Source organism: Sceloporus undulatus, chromosome 3, assembly GCF_019175285.1.
Source record: "Sceloporus undulatus isolate JIND9_A2432 ecotype Alabama chromosome 3, SceUnd_v1.1, whole genome shotgun sequence".
Taxonomy (NCBI): domain Eukaryota; kingdom Metazoa; phylum Chordata; class Lepidosauria; order Squamata; family Phrynosomatidae; genus Sceloporus; species Sceloporus undulatus.
In genome coordinates, this window is record NC_056524.1 from 60,594,816 (window position 1) to 60,613,589 (window position 18,774).

An 18,774-nucleotide genomic window follows, 5' to 3' on the forward strand; every position below is an offset into this window, starting at 1 on the left:
AACACAAGAAAAATTCCACAGCATATGCCAGGCTGAAGATAGTTTTATGCCTAGAAAGCATCTGAGTTGCTGTTATCTTTTTGAAATGGTTTTCTGTCCTTTACCCTTTACCCTTTTGATTGCTCAGAAATTACCAACCAAAGAACAAAAAGAGAAGCTCACATTAGTGACTACAAAAAAACAGTGTTATGTAAACAATATGCAAAATTGTCTGTATGAGGAGCTGCCAGTTCTTTACTACCAGCGATTATAATGACATGACTAGTAAAGCTACACATTGATTTGATTGGAATTGCTCCATAGTAAACTAATATTTCTTGGAAATCTCAGCAGAGATGAGAGAGAGGACTTTGCTTCTTTTCTTCCTCCTCCACCTTCTTCTTTCAGTTTACAAAAATACTTCACATATGGCTTCTGTGAAGAAAAGATGTGTCAGTCTTTGGGACAAGGAATCTTCTGTTGGTACACCCTGCTAGGAAAAGAAAGTAGCATAGCTACTAAAAAAACAACCACTGCCTGTCTTAGGAACTGCACTGAAGTCAAAAGGAGGTGTCAATACATGGGGTGGAAAATTATTTTCAAATAACTCTTAGAGATGGAGGTTGAAGACAAGCAGTACTGTGCAAAAATAACCCAATTTGAGGCCATTTTAACTGCCCTGGCTCAGTGCTAGGGAATCCTGGGAAGTGGAGTCTATTGAAGCACAGGAGCTAAATGTATCACAAAACTACAGTTCCCAGAACTCCCTAGAACTGAGCCTGGGCAGTTAAAGTGGTCTCAAACTGGATTACATCTGAAGTGTGTTTTGGACCTACGACTCCTCTGCAATTCGCTACATGTGGCATCTGCTTCATGTTGTTTCATGGTGAGGCATATCATGTAAAAGATGTCTGTGTATGCTGATCTCAGTAGCAGTTACTGGATTATAGCAGTTATAGAGGAACCTACTGAAATTCACCGTTTTGTACAATCTTTGAGGTACAGGAAATGTGCAGGAAAAAGTTTACTGGCCTGCAAGGTGAGGGGGTGTCACCATGCCACTGAAGAGTCTACTTTAGGTTTAGACATGGGCTTAATATATTGGTTCCATATACTTTTGTATGTGTGACTGAAATGTGCCTTCATACTAAATTATTTGTACATGTATATTTATTCCAGATAAATAAATCTTCTCTGAAGATGCCAGCCACAGATGCTGGGCAAACGTTGGAAACAAACTCTTCTAGAACATGGCCACATAGTCCGAAAAACCCACAAAAAACTATGGATGCCGGCCATGAAAGCCTTCAACTTCAAATTACAAGTAACTTCTAATTAATTAGAAATGTTATACCTGCTAGTAAAGTAGGATTTTCACCAAGAACTAAATGCTTTTTCATAGAGCTGTCCCAAGATGAACATTTGAGAAGAGTGAGTGACTTTGTGGATTCTCTTAGAATGGCACATTTTCAGACTATGGCCTAAAAGGAAGAAGGAGTTTTAGTCAACTAAATAAAAACATTGTTCATGAAGCAACAGCTTGGTTGAATGAAGACAGCCAGCAGTATGAAAATTATTTCAGCTTGTACATGCCAGCAGAAGTACTGCTGTTAAGGAAGCTGTTAAAAAGTTTATTAAATTTTTATTTGAGCTGCAATCTCAGCAAAACATGATGTAATGGAAACGGAAATTCTCAATAATAAGAAACAATTTTTTTTCCAGTGATGAAGATTGTCTTCCCCCTGTATGTGTGTGAGAGAGGGAATATGTTAGTCCTGAACAGTAAATGTTTTCACCCTTGGAACCATAAAAACAAAAGTAAGCAAAGTCAAGCAAAAAATCAGAAAAGGCTTTAAAACACACACACTAAATTTGGAGAATAATTTAGAATCAAATTGTTTAGATGCTCTTAGCCTGTAGGATATAATCATAGCAACTGTGGCAAAGCAGACAATGTAGATTCAGAAACCATTCACTGTCTTTGAATGAGTCAGTCACCATGGAAACTGCTGATCAAACAGGACTATTGGGAAATTCAGAATCAAAATAATATATCAGAGGCTGCTGGAATAAAAGCACCTACAGTACACTTTTCCAGTATCTTGTGCAATCTAGCACTCTCCATACTGAACAAACAAACAAACAAAGGGATAATTTTTTGTGTGTTTCTCGGGCTATGTGGCCATGTTCTAGAAGAGTTTATTCCTGACATTTCACTGGCATCTGTGGCTGGCATCTTCAGAGATCTTTATTTTGGGTGAACTGAATCTATTGCTGATCCATTTTACAAGGATTTCTATTGGTGTCATACAGACCATAACTGAGTGTTATACATTGCCACCTTGTTCACAATGGAGACACCTCTCCAGATGCTCAAATGATTGTTGATAAAAAGCCCAGTGCATTTCTACTTGTAAATAATAATAATAATAATAATAATAATAATAATAGTTTATTTATATTTTCTTCTTTGAGGGCTATATAAAATCATAAAAAGAGGTCTACTGGGCTTAAGGTGGTCTGGGTCAGGAGAATTGGGCAGGAGAAGACAGCCTCTAGTCTAGGTCCTTCCGAACGCCACTGGGCTTAATCAAAACTCGCCTTCCTCACTGCCGCCACTCTTTCCAGCCCAGATGGAATGGGGGGGGGAGGGCTTTGGCCTGTACATGCTGAATTGAAGTTTCACTCCAGAAATTTCTGGTGCTGAAACACTCACATCATTCACTGGACAAAAAGAAGAAATGTGTGAACTGAAGCTAAAGAGCAGTTTTTTTTAAAAAAGTCAGCAGATAATAGTGTGTGTATGAGATGGGTTTGCTAGATAACATTCAAGGAAATTTTTGTGTAACCAGGCTGGAGTAAAAGAGACCATTGAAAATCCAGAGGGAATTTATAAAAGTGGGTCAAGATCATTCTTTGGGGAACAAATATTTACTTTTAAAATTCAATCTACCTCTTTTCTTGTCAGAATTCTATCATCAGTAGTATCCACATTTTATATAGCTAAGAATCAAAGGTATGTTGTAGGATGATCTTGTTCCAAGAAATGACTCACTAAGGGAAAATGTTGTTTGTTGTATGTTAACAAAAGTGTCCCTCTATAGGTTTTCTTCAGATGTCTGGCTGTTTTCCCCACATAAATCTTAAGGTTCTTCTACCTTGGGGCCGGTGCTTCTTCTTTCCTTTTATGACAACCCAAAGAGTAAGAGACCTCCAAGACATATTATTATCAACAATATCTTATTATCAACTCTGGGCTTGTTAATTCAGGGCTCTAGCTTCCATTACAGAGTCTATATTGAAATAAAGTCTTCCTCTTCTTCTAATGACTTTTATCTAACCAAGCATTGTTGTATTTTTAGTAGGTTTTCTTTTCTCACGATAGTCTCAATTTAGTCATCTTGGCTTCTATGGAGAATTCAGGGTTGATCTGCTGTAATACCCATTTGTTTATCTTTTTCACAGTCCAACAGTCTGTATAATGCTTCTCCAGCACTACATTCCAAATACGTTGACTTTCTTCCTCTCCTATCGTTTCTTTCTATCATGAAACTTCATGTGTGTAAAATTTGTATTTTTCCCTCACAGATTTTTTCTCTGTGTTTTAGTTTATGTTCACACAAAATACACTGTCTCCTGTACAAAAATAGTGGCTGGACTCCTGTTCAGTACTTATGAAAACACAAGCTGGACTTATGAATCCAATTCTAAAACCTCCCTTTCCATCCAGGTAGTACTCCAACTGAACAGTTTCCAAGGTGCTGCAGATTGAAATGTTGTGAAATAGCATCGCCTGTGTTCTCCCATTCATGGGGTATGTTGACAGAAGCAGTCAAAACAGAGACTTGAGGGGTATTTCCAGCTACCTGTTCTTAGTACCCCCCCCCCCGGCTAGGAGAACACTGCAGATATCATTTCACAGTGCCCTGAATATATGATAACCCCTTCAACTATGGTACTGGCTGGCTGAATTTTTTGGGAGATGGATGGGTGCTAGCCTAATCAGATGTAGCTGTTACTACAGAGCACTAGTGTCAGCGGCCCGAAACAGATGGGCCAAAAAGAGATCTTCCAGCCACTTTGGGGGCATGGCATCCAGATGGTGCATATTCCCAATGGAGTCGGAAATGTCTCTCAGACTGCCTGAGGTTGCCCAAAACTGCTGGTAAAAGAAGCTGTGCAAATCTGCTCCTTGCTGGTGGTCCATTTGGGACTGCTATGATAGCCCACTTTAAGAGTGGGCTATCTGGTCAACACAATCCCTAGCCAATTATGGGCCAATTGTGGGTAGTACATATATGTACTATGCAGAATGTGGTAATTGCCCCCTCCCCTTCTCTTATCAGTTAATGCAAGTAGAACATGTTAGGTGGACTGTTTCTAGAGTCAGTAGAGCCCAACACTAAGCTTGATAGTAGGGACAGAAGAACTGAGAGAAACAGAGAAAGCATACTACTGTTCAGTGGCCTTTTAAGAAACTATGAAAATGACTACAGAGGATGCTAAAAAGCAGAAGGAAACAACTGTGGGAATTGTCCCAAGGATATGTTTTTAGAACTTTAGAACATCTACATTTGAACATAATTTTAGTTCTTTTGTTAGGGAACCCTGGTGGCACAATGGTAAATGCCAGTACTGCAACAATGAAATCAATATCTGGGACCTGCAGAGGACTCCTAGGAGGTCTTAGAGGAAAAGATTACCATGGTGAAGAAAGTTATAGAAATCTTACCAAGTACAGTGAGGCTGGTCCCTGTTCTCTCCTGATCACTAAATAGTCATGGTGGGTAAAGAAGATGATTTTAGCAGGGTGTTGTGTGTGAGAGAGACTGAATAATTCTCCTCACAAGGGTCATAACGTTGTATATGCTAGTGTAAGTTGGATCTATGTCGGGGTACATCACCAAGAGGATGCCAACCCATGCTTCATGGAACATTTTAATTTTTGTTCTATGAAACATTCATATCAGAATGCTATTAAAGGGATTGTTATCTGATCCTTGCTTGATAATATTTTTAATTTTACTCCTTGAAAGGCATATGCTTTACATCATAAAAATGCATCTTCCTTTCTTCTCCCGAATGTCATGGCAGGTCTCATTTTTGGAAATGATCATTGGTGGAAAAAATAGCAGCATCCATTCTTTTTGTACTGGCTTTAAAGATGAGAAATGTTGAAGTTGTGAAATTTCTGATATAATAATAGAAGAGAGAGAAAATGCAAACTAATAAATATATGACAGTTGAAAATGTCACAGTAGACTTACTTTGTTGTTATACAAACATGTCAGCAGAAGTGTTTTATCTTTCAGAGAATTTGTAGTACAAATGAAACAAATAAAATGGAAGGAACCAGAACGTATAATTAAAAACAATTTTAGTGAGAAATGATTTGTGTTAAGGTCCACTAATGCAAAACAAATGTTTGTTTTTCCCAAACCAAATGGGTTTTTTTTTTTCTTGCAAAAGGAATACTGTATGGTTCTTCTTTTACAGTAAGGCCTCCATTATCTTTCTAGGGGAAAAAACCCTTAAAAGTTCATTTTAATAAGAATGAAAACAATGACATGCTACACCCATTTATAACTGAACAGTGATAGGAGGATGCTTTGGGAAGAATGGCTTCAGCAAGTCATTATATGCATTAAAAAAACTGTTCAAGCACTGCTTTCTCATTCTATTCTACTGTATGTTTCAGTCCTGCCTTGCACAGATGTCTTTTCATGAGTGAAGCCTCTAAGAAGCATGTGAATCAAATCGCTTCCTTGATTTCCATGAATATTTAATAATAATAATAATAATAATAATAATAATTTTATTTATATCCCGCCTTTCCAATTGCATGATCAAGGCGGCTTACAAGACAAGAAACAATAAAATACAGGCGCTTCTTGTATGCTGTTTCCATAGGTGTTATATCTTTACCATACTCCCCACTGAGAGCACATATCAAACCAGTTTAGATATCTCTAGGAGAAATGTATGCATGTTTTTATATGAAAGTGGCTAAATGTCACATCATGTTCCCCACTGGGACGTGCATCAGTATGCCATAAAAAACACATTGTGTGTATGTATGTGTGCTATGATCTGAAACGACAGCCTTCCAGCTAAACTGTGCTGCCCACTGGGAGACATCTGCGATCTGAACTGAAATCTAGAGTCAGAGGGACTAGGTGGCATTCTAATTTATTTTATTTATTTATTTTTTCAATTTTTTAAATACTACACATAAGATTGGGCATCTGGTCAGTTTTTGCTTTTCTACTTATTTTTCTTCTTTGAACTCATGCACATCCAGGATCCTTTCCTGAAAATGCTACAATATTCTTGCAACACAGTCCCAAATCATGTTTCATTTCTAGAAGAGGAGTAAACACAAGATACAAAAGACCTTTTGTAAAGATGCAAAAGATAGAAAATGTATGTGGGGGAGGGCTTTCATCCATTTACTTTAAAACCATTGAAGAAGACAAAAAAAACCCATATTATTTAGCATACAGGATTAATATTGAAATGTGTGGAATAGTAGGAACTGTGTGTTTTTTTCTTTTTGGCTAGATCCCATTCCATCAGAATCAGCAATTTTATTTCTGCAGCCCACCCTGGGCACCCTATAATGGTTGAAAAATCAGCTGTTGGTGCCATAAAGGGCTTCAATAGTAAAAGAAAGAGAGAGAGAGAGAGAGAGAGATTCCTAAGACATTTGATACCAAAGTATGCTCTTGGATCTTGTCCAAATGCAGGCCAGCAGCAGCAGCTATCAATACAATCTTTAGTGCCACCAAGCCTTGTCTATCATAATAATAATAATAATAATAATAATAATAATAATAATAATAATATTTTATTTATACCCCGCCCTTCCAAATAGATCAGGGCGGCTTACAGAATGCACCAAAGTGCAACAATATACAAATTAAAAACAGATTAAAACAACAACAGTCCATAAAAACAATAAAAGACCCCATTAGCCCAACCTCACGGCCACGAGAGAGGAGGGAGGCCCACAGGATGTTTAGTCGGGGAATGCCTGATTAAATAGGAAGGTTTTAAGTCCCTTATCTATCATAATACAGAAGCAAATTTTAGTGAAGAGTCAGGAGAGAGCCTTCTCCATGGCTGCTCCCAGACTGTGGAACTCCCTTCTATGGGAGGTCCAGTTAGCCCCCACCACCTGTCTATTATCCATTCAGGTAAGGATATTTTTATTTAGTCAAACCTTGAATTTTAATTATACTGTTAGAGTGTTTAAAGTGGTGTGCTATCTCTGTGTGTACTTGTATATGTATAGAATTGAAAGATATAGCCATGTTAGTCTGGAAAATCAGTGTGCAAAGGGATCTTGTAGCACTTTTGAAACTGACTGAAAGAGAAAAGGTGGTAATGTTAGCTTTCATAGACTTGAGCCTACTTCCTTAGATACATGTGGTAGAGTGGAAAGTCTAAGAACAGATCTATATAGCAGTTACTGTGTGAAGATGTCCATAGAAATGTAAAACTTTGTGGATGTGGAGATAAGGTGACAAAAGTCTAGTTTTAATAATGGTTGCTGGGGGACAAGGCAGGAGAAAGGATATAGCCTAAAGCCAAGGTTAGTGGATAATCATGTGTGTGTTTTTGTATTATATACACTATACACACATTTAATTTTATTTACTGTTTTAAATATGTTTTAAGTGTTTTAGTGCTTTATCTGTTCTTTATAATGTTGCTGTTTAATTCCTTTTTAATTTTTCATAGAATCATAGAGTTGGAAGAGACCACAAGGGCCATCCAGTCCAACCCCCTGCCATGCAGGAACTCTCTATCATAGCATACCCAACAGATGGCCATCCAGCCTCTGTTTAAAGACCTCCAAGGAGGGAGACTTCACCACACTCTGAGGGAGTGTGTTCCACTGTCAAACAGCCCTTACAGTCAGGACGTTCCTCCTAATGTTGAGGTGGAATTTCTTTTCTTTTTGTAAATCATTGTTTTAGTTGGACTTGTTTCAAATTATTGGAAGCCACCTTGGATTCCATTTTGGGAGCAAGGCAGGATAGAAATGCAATACATATTTAAATAAATAAATAAATAAATACTTGCCTAACACATCTTCTTGAAAATAACGGAAGATCTATTGTTACTGTTCACTAAAACGGACATATGGAATTGATGAAATTTACCTTTACTTAATGGGATTTACTCACCATTCAACAATCAATTTAATGAGTATACTGTAGTGAGGACTAATTAGTAAAATTCTTACCGTAAAATGCAAACACCAGTCTGTGTCACATATTTAGCCCTTTCAATTGCTTCAGACATGGCAACTGTGTTCAGATTTTGTTAATTGCATCTCCTTGTCTATGCTCGTTGAACTGCAACAACCAGCCTGTGCTGGTTGGGACCTACAATCCATCTACATCTTGAAGGCTTTTTAGTCTCCAAATATAAATTACTTAGTGACTCAGCTGATATTAAAAAATCTTAAATAATCAGATGCCATCTGATTGAATACTTTTAAAATCCACAGATGTGTTCCCTTACCTTTATATGAATTGATTAAAAAAATAAAAATACCTGATTATTATTTATAACACCATTTCCACCAAAGGGCGGTACATCAAAACATATACAGTAAAAAGCAAAAATAAAACACCACACTATAAAATACTAAAATAATATACTAATATGCTAAAAACAAAACTAACAAAATCTTCCTCAGTGACCATCTTGTCCACCTTAGGCATGCTCAGCAACTTAGTCCTTAGCAAATTGAAGAGGAAGGTTTTCAACCCTTTATGAAAGTGGATCAGATCCTCCTCCAGCTGGAGGTGCAAAGGGAGGCTGTTTCACAAACATAGAGCCAGATCTTGAAAGGCTCACAGTACACATTGGTGGAACTGTCAATAATTTTTTGTGTGCAAATTTTAGGAGTACACAAGAAATGGTATTTAACCAAGAATATTTAAGGAAATGCATAGACAGAGAGAGTGTTTCTTCAAATTACTAAGGTTTTCACATACTTAAACTTATCATCATCATTATAAATGTCAGTTTTCATGTTTTCCTTGTTTTCTTCTTGAAGACCACTTAAAGCAATTCTAATGTATCAAAAAGTTTTCTTTTGAAGTAACATGAGTTTGGAATTGCTGAAAGAAGGAGTATTCTGTGAATTTTGATTAGTTGGTTGATGGGTATTTTTTATAAAGAAAATCAAAATGACAGCAATCAAGTGAGTAAAAATGTAGGGGAGAGGAAGATGTATTAGAAAGTATTAGAAATGCACCTTATTCTTTACATTTATTAATAGTTTGTGTTTCCAAATCATCTTTTATTACATGAAAATGTTGAACTATGTGTTTAGTTGCTACACAGAATTGGAAATTTTCAAACTTTCTATCTTCAGGAATTATTTCTCCATTTATTAGCCCACTATGCATTACTTCTTCAATATAAAAATTGCAAATCCAGAAGATTCTGGAACCTTCTCAGGTTCAGGCCCAGTTCACATGTCATGTTCATTATTCCTGATCTTGGTCATGTTCAAATCTCAGAAATATCTGAATAATTAACATCTTAAGTTACTAACTCAGAATTTTCTTCAACTGAGACAACTTGTCTGGTTTTATTTTCTAATTAATGTTAATCCTATGTTTTATTATTAAACCCATTATAATTCTTCAGAATGGTTAACTTTCACTCTGGCAGAATCAACAAGACAATCTGGCTTGGGAAGGAGGATTTGGAGTAATGAAACTGAATCATATAGCTCTGTTGTTATGCAAGCTAATTTCTTTGCTATATTTGCTTCCTCTTTGGGAAAACTGAGTTAGAGAAGGTTTTGGAAATCTAGAGGCACAGTTGAAAAGTAATTGAAGGTCTGAGACTGGGGAGCAATTTAAGGAAATGGAAAACAATTAAAAATGAGGCAATAAAAAATTAGTAACAAAACAATGGCTTTAGCAAATGTCCAGGCTCTTTAGGCCTCAAAGACTGGGTGTTCCCTGTCCCACAGATTGGCCTGTGTACATTTCTGGTGCATGTGTCCTTCTGGTATTTTTGGTTATTTTGTTGTATAACATATTATATTACATACTGTTATTTGGGGTACATTTCAGTGGACCATTTTATAATCCTCCAGTGGATTGATTGTTACTCACACAATGGTAGGTGCTTGGACAATTAAGTGAAAAGTGAAATGGTTTTCTCACCATTCTCCTTTTTCCTCTCTCTCACCTTTTTCTTTCCCACTCCCCTCTCTTCATCACCCCTTCTTTTTTCAGTGGATCGCATAGTTTGAGGGATTTGACAATGCTAGTCCTTGAATCCAAAAGATATAGGTAACTAAATCCTTGCCCATTCTGCTCCTTTCAGCCATCATTATGGCCATATTCCATAAAACAATATTTTTAATTATTTTTAGGACAGCAAACTTGAAATAATTTGGAATTGTGTGTGTGTGTGTGTGCATGTATGTGTGTGTGTGTGTGCATGCACATATTATTCTGGCATGTGTGCTTGTTTCACTAAGCCTGGTTCCTACTATCTAGGTGGAGGGAAATGAATTTATATTACAACAGGAGAACAAAGTATTTGGGACTTATGGAAATAAACCAGTTCAAACATTTCATTTACAGCTATGTTCTTATACAAGTCTATTAAAAATAGCAAAATAAAACTTGTACTAACATAATGTACCCTTTATTCTGTACAAAGTGATTTTTAAATGGAAATGACTCAGACTTTGTGTTATTTTCATTAATCAATATTTTCCACATTCAAAGCAAAACTGATTGGCCTATTATCATATTCCTGAGGGCATGCAAGGGAAAAGCATATTAAATCAAAAGAAAAATACCTATTTTACTTAGAGAATTTCAAACTCTCACACACCCAAGAAGTTAAATCTGCTATTGTATGCTCTACAATGATCCCACAAAAATCATTTTGCAAAATGAATTACAGGAATAATAGTACTGAAAATTTGTTTTATGGAGGACATATAACACAAAGAAAATGAATTGCCTTCTTTTTGAGAGTAATTGGATGCATAACATGTTCACATTCTCTGAGAAGGATGGATATACAACATGTTCACATTCAATGTGAGAAATAGACCACAAAGCTATTGAAAATGTATAAATTATAGTATATTTGTTATAATGAGAGTCAAGTAGAATCTTTGACTATAGCTATAATTTAACATTATCTAATAATATTTCTCTTTATGGACTTATATCTCATTTATTTAGTTGGTGCCCTCTAGTAACAACCAATATAGTAGGGTAAATAAAGAACAATATAACTGTAGGGACTTTTTTTTATTGACATGATAGTACACATTAAAATTCCACAAGCAAATAATGAAGCACTTGGTTTCAGAACTAACTATATAAATAAATACTTGTTCATGACCACCAATGAATGCCAGGTGCTGTAGGCTATATTCTCATGAAGGCATTGGCAAACCACATCTAAGTACTCCTTCCCTCAGAAATCCCTATTACATTCATGGAGTTGCCATAAGTTAACAGACAACTTGAAGTAACATACACACATGCACAAATGAGCATGCACACATACACACTTCATTTCCTATTGATTAAGCTTTGAAAGACAGAAACAACAGGGACCTTCTCTGCCTAGTCATGAATATTATCATTTTGGCTGCCATCTTTCTTTTAGCTCCTATCCATCTCCAGTTGTCCTTTTTAATGGGAAGTCACAACAGGTTCAGACAATATAATTCTTTTTTGCTCGCCTTCAAAGAAGATTCAATTTGCACATTTATGTAGAAGTTTGAGACTGAATTACATTATCTGTTTCTGATCTCTCTTTTTTTTCATCCAAAGATGCTCACTGTCAGTCTTAGTATTGTTTGCTGTTATCTGTTACTGTTGTTAGCCTAGTTATAAAACTTCTGTATGTCAGGGGTAAACAATTTCTAGAAGTCCAGGAACTAAACACACGTTCGTCCGGACGTTGGATGTACACACCACACCATTTTTGTGGAAATGAGGACTAGCAGTTAAAGAATGCTATCATTCAAATGTGGGTGTTTGTTTCCATTGGAGTGAATCTGTTCTGAGTTATAGTTTTATATTTGATGGAGCTAGCCAACATGCTGAATGTTACCTCTAAGGTCAGCACCCTGGATAGCTCATTGAAAGCTTATGCCAAGATATGCATCACAAAATTCAGAGGCATATGCAGCCCAAAGGTTAATGTATCATTCTGTGAAATACCAAGAAGGAAGAATCATAGGTCTGCATAGCCTTGGCTGCTTGATGGAAATTAAACCAGTCCCTAGTCTCAAATGCAACCTGACTGCATCCCTAGTCCTGACTACAACCAGAACATTCAGAAAAATCTTCACCATGTAAAAATTAAAATAAGCCACTGAAGAACAGTTCCCCTTATTCAAAATGTGGTTCGCCACACATCAGGCAAGTTTATTGTCTGTTAGTTTGAGCTACATAATTCTATCAGGGATAACAAAATGAACACAAATACATGTATAGTAAAGTAAAACGATGGGAATTCAAGACAGTTTTTTTCTGTGGAGGGTTTTGTTTTGTTTTTTTTGCAGCATATATTGTACATGAAATATCTCATATTTTATTTATTGTATATGCTTGTCATGGCCAGCCAAGATCAGCTCTCGGAGGATAAGGAGGAGGATGAGTCTCCTCCAGAGAAAGGGCTGATTGAGGCAATGCCAGGTGCTGTTCCTGCCCTGCCAGGTCCCAGCTGTGAGCCTCCAGCTCCAGAGGAGGAGGTTCAACCAGGTCCTAGTGCCGAAGAGAGGCCTCTTATGGTACCACAGCCTAGTGGGGACTCTGGGGACGAAGCTTGCATGCAGGTGCCTTCTTTCAAAGAGAGAAGAGCCGAGAGTGCTTGCAGGCGCAGATCACAGAGAATTGCCGAGAGGCAATTAGCCAACCAACCTCAGGTGGCACAAGGGAGAGTTTCCCTTACTTAAGTGGGAGAGAGACTAATGCTGGTTGCTAGAGTTTATTGCATGATCTCTCGGCGTGATTGCTGCTAGCACTAGTATCTGGATTCTTTGTTACCTTGACCTTGGACCGGACTTTGTTATCTCTTGGCTGTTTTGACCTTGGACTGTTTGACCAACGTTGTTTCTCGGTATCCTGACTTCGGCTTGACTCTTGGAACGTTTGGACTTCTGGAATTCTGAACTCGGCTTGTTTTCTCGGACTGCTCTCAGACTGATTCCTTGCAAGGTCTGCTTTACTTTCACTTCCACCGTGCTAAGGCTCTGTTATCGGCTACTGTCAAGTGTCTGCTGGCAGCATTCCCGGACAATGCTCTGCCTTCAGAAACCTGAAGGTAGTAACTTGTTACAGCCAATCAGACAAATGCATTTTTATTGTACAAACCAATGTTGATAAACAGCTTCTGATCCACAGCACTGCAAGCTTTCATACGAGTAATTAGCATAAAAATGAACTGGAGAGGCTCCTATATATTCTATTTCATCTCAAGTTTCTTAGTGGGTCAGTGCTTCATCAGCTTTCATTTAAACTTCTTGCTTGAGGAAACTGGCATTCATGAATAGTCATAGTCATGTCAGGTAGACAGTGCATCACCTGGAGAATTACTAGCAGAATGGCATAAATCAAGTATAGACATCTCAAGTCTTTCATGAAATATCAACATTGCTTCCTCCCCCTTCAAAGTATCATCACCTTCTTTTGCACTCTGTGCTTGTGACCATCATCTTCAATTTCTTTTCTGAAGTGTGACTTGAATATTATAATATTTGTGAAATGGACATATTTAGCACAGTGTACAATAGATGGCACACCATGTTTAGCATTTTTTCTGAATTTTAACCTATTCAGAAAAATAGAAATACATAAATATGCAAAAGGGATTAGTGTTGTGATAAAATATATATTTTCTTATGTGTTCATATGTGCTTGTTTCATATGTGTTGGGATGAGATGCATAGTTTATATGGGGCCATTTATAAATATCATTTTTACAGAGCAGAGACCTTAGAGTACAGTCAGCCTTCCATATCTATCCATAGTTTGAAAATGTTCCAAAAATATATAAATTCCAAAATGCAAACCTTGATTTTGTTATTTTATATAAGTGATACCAATTTATATGACATTGTATATAATGAGATGTGAGCACTCATGGAATTTGGTATCCATGGGGGGAGGGGATCCTGAAACTAAACCACGGTGGATACCAAGTGTCTGCTTTACAAACAAACAAAAACCCGCACATATAATATACAGACAATGTCAAAAAGGCAAGAATTATAGCTATGCATGGCTTTGGGCAAGTCATTGTTTCTCAACTATAAAGTTGTTGTTTAGATAAAATGAGGTGGATAACTTCTTGGAGGAAATGTGAGAGAAATGCATTTACAGTGCAATGTAACATATGGCTTTTCTAAAGAAGACATTGGCCAATGATTGTGGTTGTACCAGTTCAAAGATCTCACAGATGAACTCTTACTGTAACATACATCAATTGAACAATGTAGGTAGTGATGATGATGATGATGAGTAGCAGCTCTTGCTAGAAATGGAAACAACATTAAAAACATTTGAAAAATGATCAGAAATTGTTTATGGGTATCAAGAAACTCTGATGAAAAGAATCCTGGACAGAATCTTATTTTGTGAAAATTATACATTTGGTTGTTTTGTGAAGAAAAAGCATTTTCTGCATCAAAAATAATATTTTATTGCAGAAATATTGATTCATGTGCAGAAAATATTGTTTTTGTCCAGAAAAAAGTGTAATTAAGAATACCTTCTGTGTAAAATTCATATATCAGCCAGTGTGCCAGTTTGAGTGTTGGACTATGACTCTTGAGACCCAAGTTTGAATCCCAGGTAGGCCATGAGTGATCTTGGGCAAGTTGCACTCTCTCAGACTCGGAGGTAGGCAATGGCAAACCTCCTCTGAACAAATACTGGAAAGAAAATCCTATCATAGGGTTCACCTTAAGGTAGCCTTACAGTCTCCATAAGTCGGAGGTGACTTGATTGTATACAAAAATTTCACACAGGGCTGATTTGCACAGAATTTTCTGTGTAGAAAACAGCATTTTCTGTGTAGGTATTAATATTCTGAATTGAAATATTATTTTACACACAGAAAATGCTGTTTTCTGTGCAAAGTAACTATTGTAAATTTTGACCAGAATAAGTTTGAAATTGTAAATAACCTTCAAAAACTATATGGCTTTTGGAAGGTTTTATTACAGTGGAAGGAAAATTGCTGAAATTCTACATTGCTACCTCTGAGAAGAAATTTAGTCAAGAATTACATCCCTAGCTCTGCTCCCCACTGTCAAGAAGACACAAAACCAGTCTCTTATATGTAATAATAACCAACAAAGTACATTTAGGTGTATGATGTCCCTTACATGGACCACTGGAAGCCTCAAAGTGGTGAGCTGGGCAGGTTGACACTTAATCAGATTTGACTGACTAAGGGAGATTAATTTCCTTGGACAAGTTACAATTTATCTGACTTAAAGGATATAATAAAGGAAGGTAAAGACAAACCACTTCTGAACAAATATTTCTAAGAAAATCCCAAAATAAGTTCACTTTGGGGTTGCCATAAGTTTGGAATGATTTGAAATCACACAAAAACAAGAAAAAGGACAAGGACAAAAACAATAGTTAATATCCTCAAAGCATTGTCATCATCTATAATAATGCAGAGAATGGTGAATAAAGAGAGGAGGAAAAACTGCCATTTTTAACAATGTAAAGTTGATGCTGCAAAGGAGACATTCTTTCAGGGAAATTGTGGCAGGTGAAAGTGAAGTACTCGCAGTCTAAAAGAATTTGATTTAGAGGGACTGAGAACACCAGGGAAACATGTATCTATTTGTTATGCTTTTATCCCACCTTACCTCAAATGACCTCAAGGCAACTTACATGGCTTTTGCATCTCCTTGATTATCGCACTTGTGAAATAGGATAGGCTAAGAAAAATTCACCCAAGACTATCTAGTGTGTGTATTTGCTGAAGGATGATTAGAGCTAGGACCTCAGATGTGTCAGTCTAGCACTCAAATCACTATATACAATTGTTCTCAATGTTAATTTAAACTAATGTTATATCAGTTAAGCTGCCATGCCTAAGAGTCTAGATAGCTACTCACTGATGATGCTTTAGCTGGAGATCCTGCTGTGAGCAGTAGGTGAACCTGATGACCGATGAAACCGCTTCCAATTTTATGAATTCTACGAATCTTTAAGGTGATTACAATGTAGCATATAACAACCAAAGTCCTGGATGTCCCCTAGAATTTTCCCCACAAACCAAGAAGAGCACCCTATTACCTCAGTCTTGCATGTCTCAGCATAGCATAGCATAGCATAGCATAGCATAGCATAGCAGAACCATGAATGAGGTGCTATGCTATGAGCTATTTACAACCCTTTCCCCAGAAACAATCCCCCATGGCCATTCCATGCCTGAGGCAGGGTGGGAAGGGTATCACAGAAGCACCTGGCTATGTTCACCAGATGTGAAGTATAAAATTAGTTTAAATTAACTGCATCATCTACTAAGGTCTGCTATTATCCCTCTGAGGTCACATTGACTGATGTAATCATCTCATATATGACTATGTGGACATTGCCAGATGCTTCTGAGAGTATCCTACTGTCTACTATTCATGGAATGGCTTTGAGGTGGGACAAGTCTCAGCATTAGATAGGTTGAGGGGCCTTTGGTCATTGTGGATGGAGGAAAAGAATACCAATCTCCAGAGAGACAAAAAATAGACATATGCAGGGCTAATATTAATCTAAGCCTGTAGATGCCATTTACAGGATGCCAGCCAGTATGTTCTGCCAGGTGCAGAATGAGGATAAGTAATGTGATGAGTACAAGCCAGGAACTCAAACACTGAGATGGAGATAGAGAATACAGGAGAATACAGGATGTGGCGAGAACCCTTCCCCTCCTAAACTGACACTGAAGACCAGAAAGACAAATGAGTGCCCATGGATAGAAATCAGGGGTAGAATACAGTTCACCTGCGTCACATGCAGGCACATCATACATGGCTTCCAGCATACACTGGAAACTGTGCTGGAAAAAAGCCTTGTGCACCCCGGAAGAAGTAATGGGGCGCACAGTGCCATACAGTGGGCATGGGCCCCATTACTTCCAATGGGGCTCAAGCTTACACATTTTTTCTTTTATGCTGGGGGGGGCAGAATGGATCTCCCACATAAAGAACAGGTGCACTATCATGGAAACTTAATTTGGGGGAAAAAGTAATTAATTATAATTACAGGGCTCCAAATCAGTTTTTCATTGCTAATGTTACAATTCAAATTTAAATTTTAAGTTATTTTTTTAAAATCTAAATGTGACAATACATGGCACAGCATCAGCCAGCACTTTCATGGGATGCTAACAACGTCACATCTCTCTGTTAATGTCATATCTCTGCAATTATTTTTAAAGTCGCTACGAATTACAAATGAGTGAAATTACTCTTAAATTTATAAAGCAATATTTGTTATTGGGGATGGGAAGGGAGGAGCAAGTTATAAGTCATTCACGCTGTTCACCAAGATGAACCAGAAAATAGAAAGGAACTAAAAGAAAGCAGTCAAAACCACACAAGTAAATAAGAAAATATATGAATGGGGTAATGTGGGAAGCTGATTGCTGCAGAAAACTGGGAAAAAATGTATCTTTGTTGACTTCAATGAATTGGTAACTTACTATAGAAAGAGATGTTCCTGTGTTACATAGAGACAGGGCCATTTAGGGACTAAAATGTCAAGGAATTCCCCCCTCCCAATTCTTTCTATGGCCTGTTACAGACTGCCAAAATAAATCTGCTTCGGGTCTCTTTGGAGGTATGCTATTTAAATGATGCATGGGTCCTAAGAGTCCGGAGGTCGCGCCAAAGCCACACTCCATTCCTAAGCACTGGAGTGCAGCTTTGGTGCAGCTTCCAGATTTTTAGGATGCATGCATAATTTAAATAGCATACCTCCAAAGAGACCCAAAGCAGCTTTATTTTGGCAGTCTGTAACAGGCCTATGATTTCCCCAGCAGAAAGCTCAATGTTACCACTTTTTTACCTCCTCTTTATCTCACCATTGTCATAATCACATAATTACAAATTTGTTGCCAATGTTGCAGCAGTAGCAATACAGTCTTGACCTAAGAGAAAATTAACACAATTTATATCTACTGTCTATGGCTAAATTTAATGTGAAGCCTACAAATTCTTTTTTAAAAAAGAAAGAAAAGAAAAAGAAAGAGAGGGGGAGGGGAAGGGAGGGGAGGGGAGAGGGAAGATGTTTCCTTGTATCTTCTCTTAACAAAATATTTTTTCATGGGGCAGTTTGTTTCAGACAATTTTCACTCTGTAGAGCTTGTCTTCCAAATCTCTTGGTGAACACAATTTTGAAGTTGCTTTGAAGGTCAGGTATCCTGTGTACACACCAGTTTGATTTTATATTAAAACTATTTGTAAGGCTGATGGATGCATGTTGACCTTCAAGAAGCTCTACAAAAATGATGTTAGAACTGCTTTGTTGTCCTTAGGCTGCCCAGAGGGCAACACAGTCAATCTTCCAGATCCTCTCAGCCATAAACTTTTATCCAGACTTCTATATCTCACATATAAAAAGACTGGACATGCTTTTTTACTCTTAGTTCCTTCTAGAGTAAATGGAACTTTGCCAACAAACTTACCTTAAAACCAATTACATCTTCATCACTTTCCCTTATTATTAAGCTTGTGGCTGTATTGCAAAACTTATCAGATGT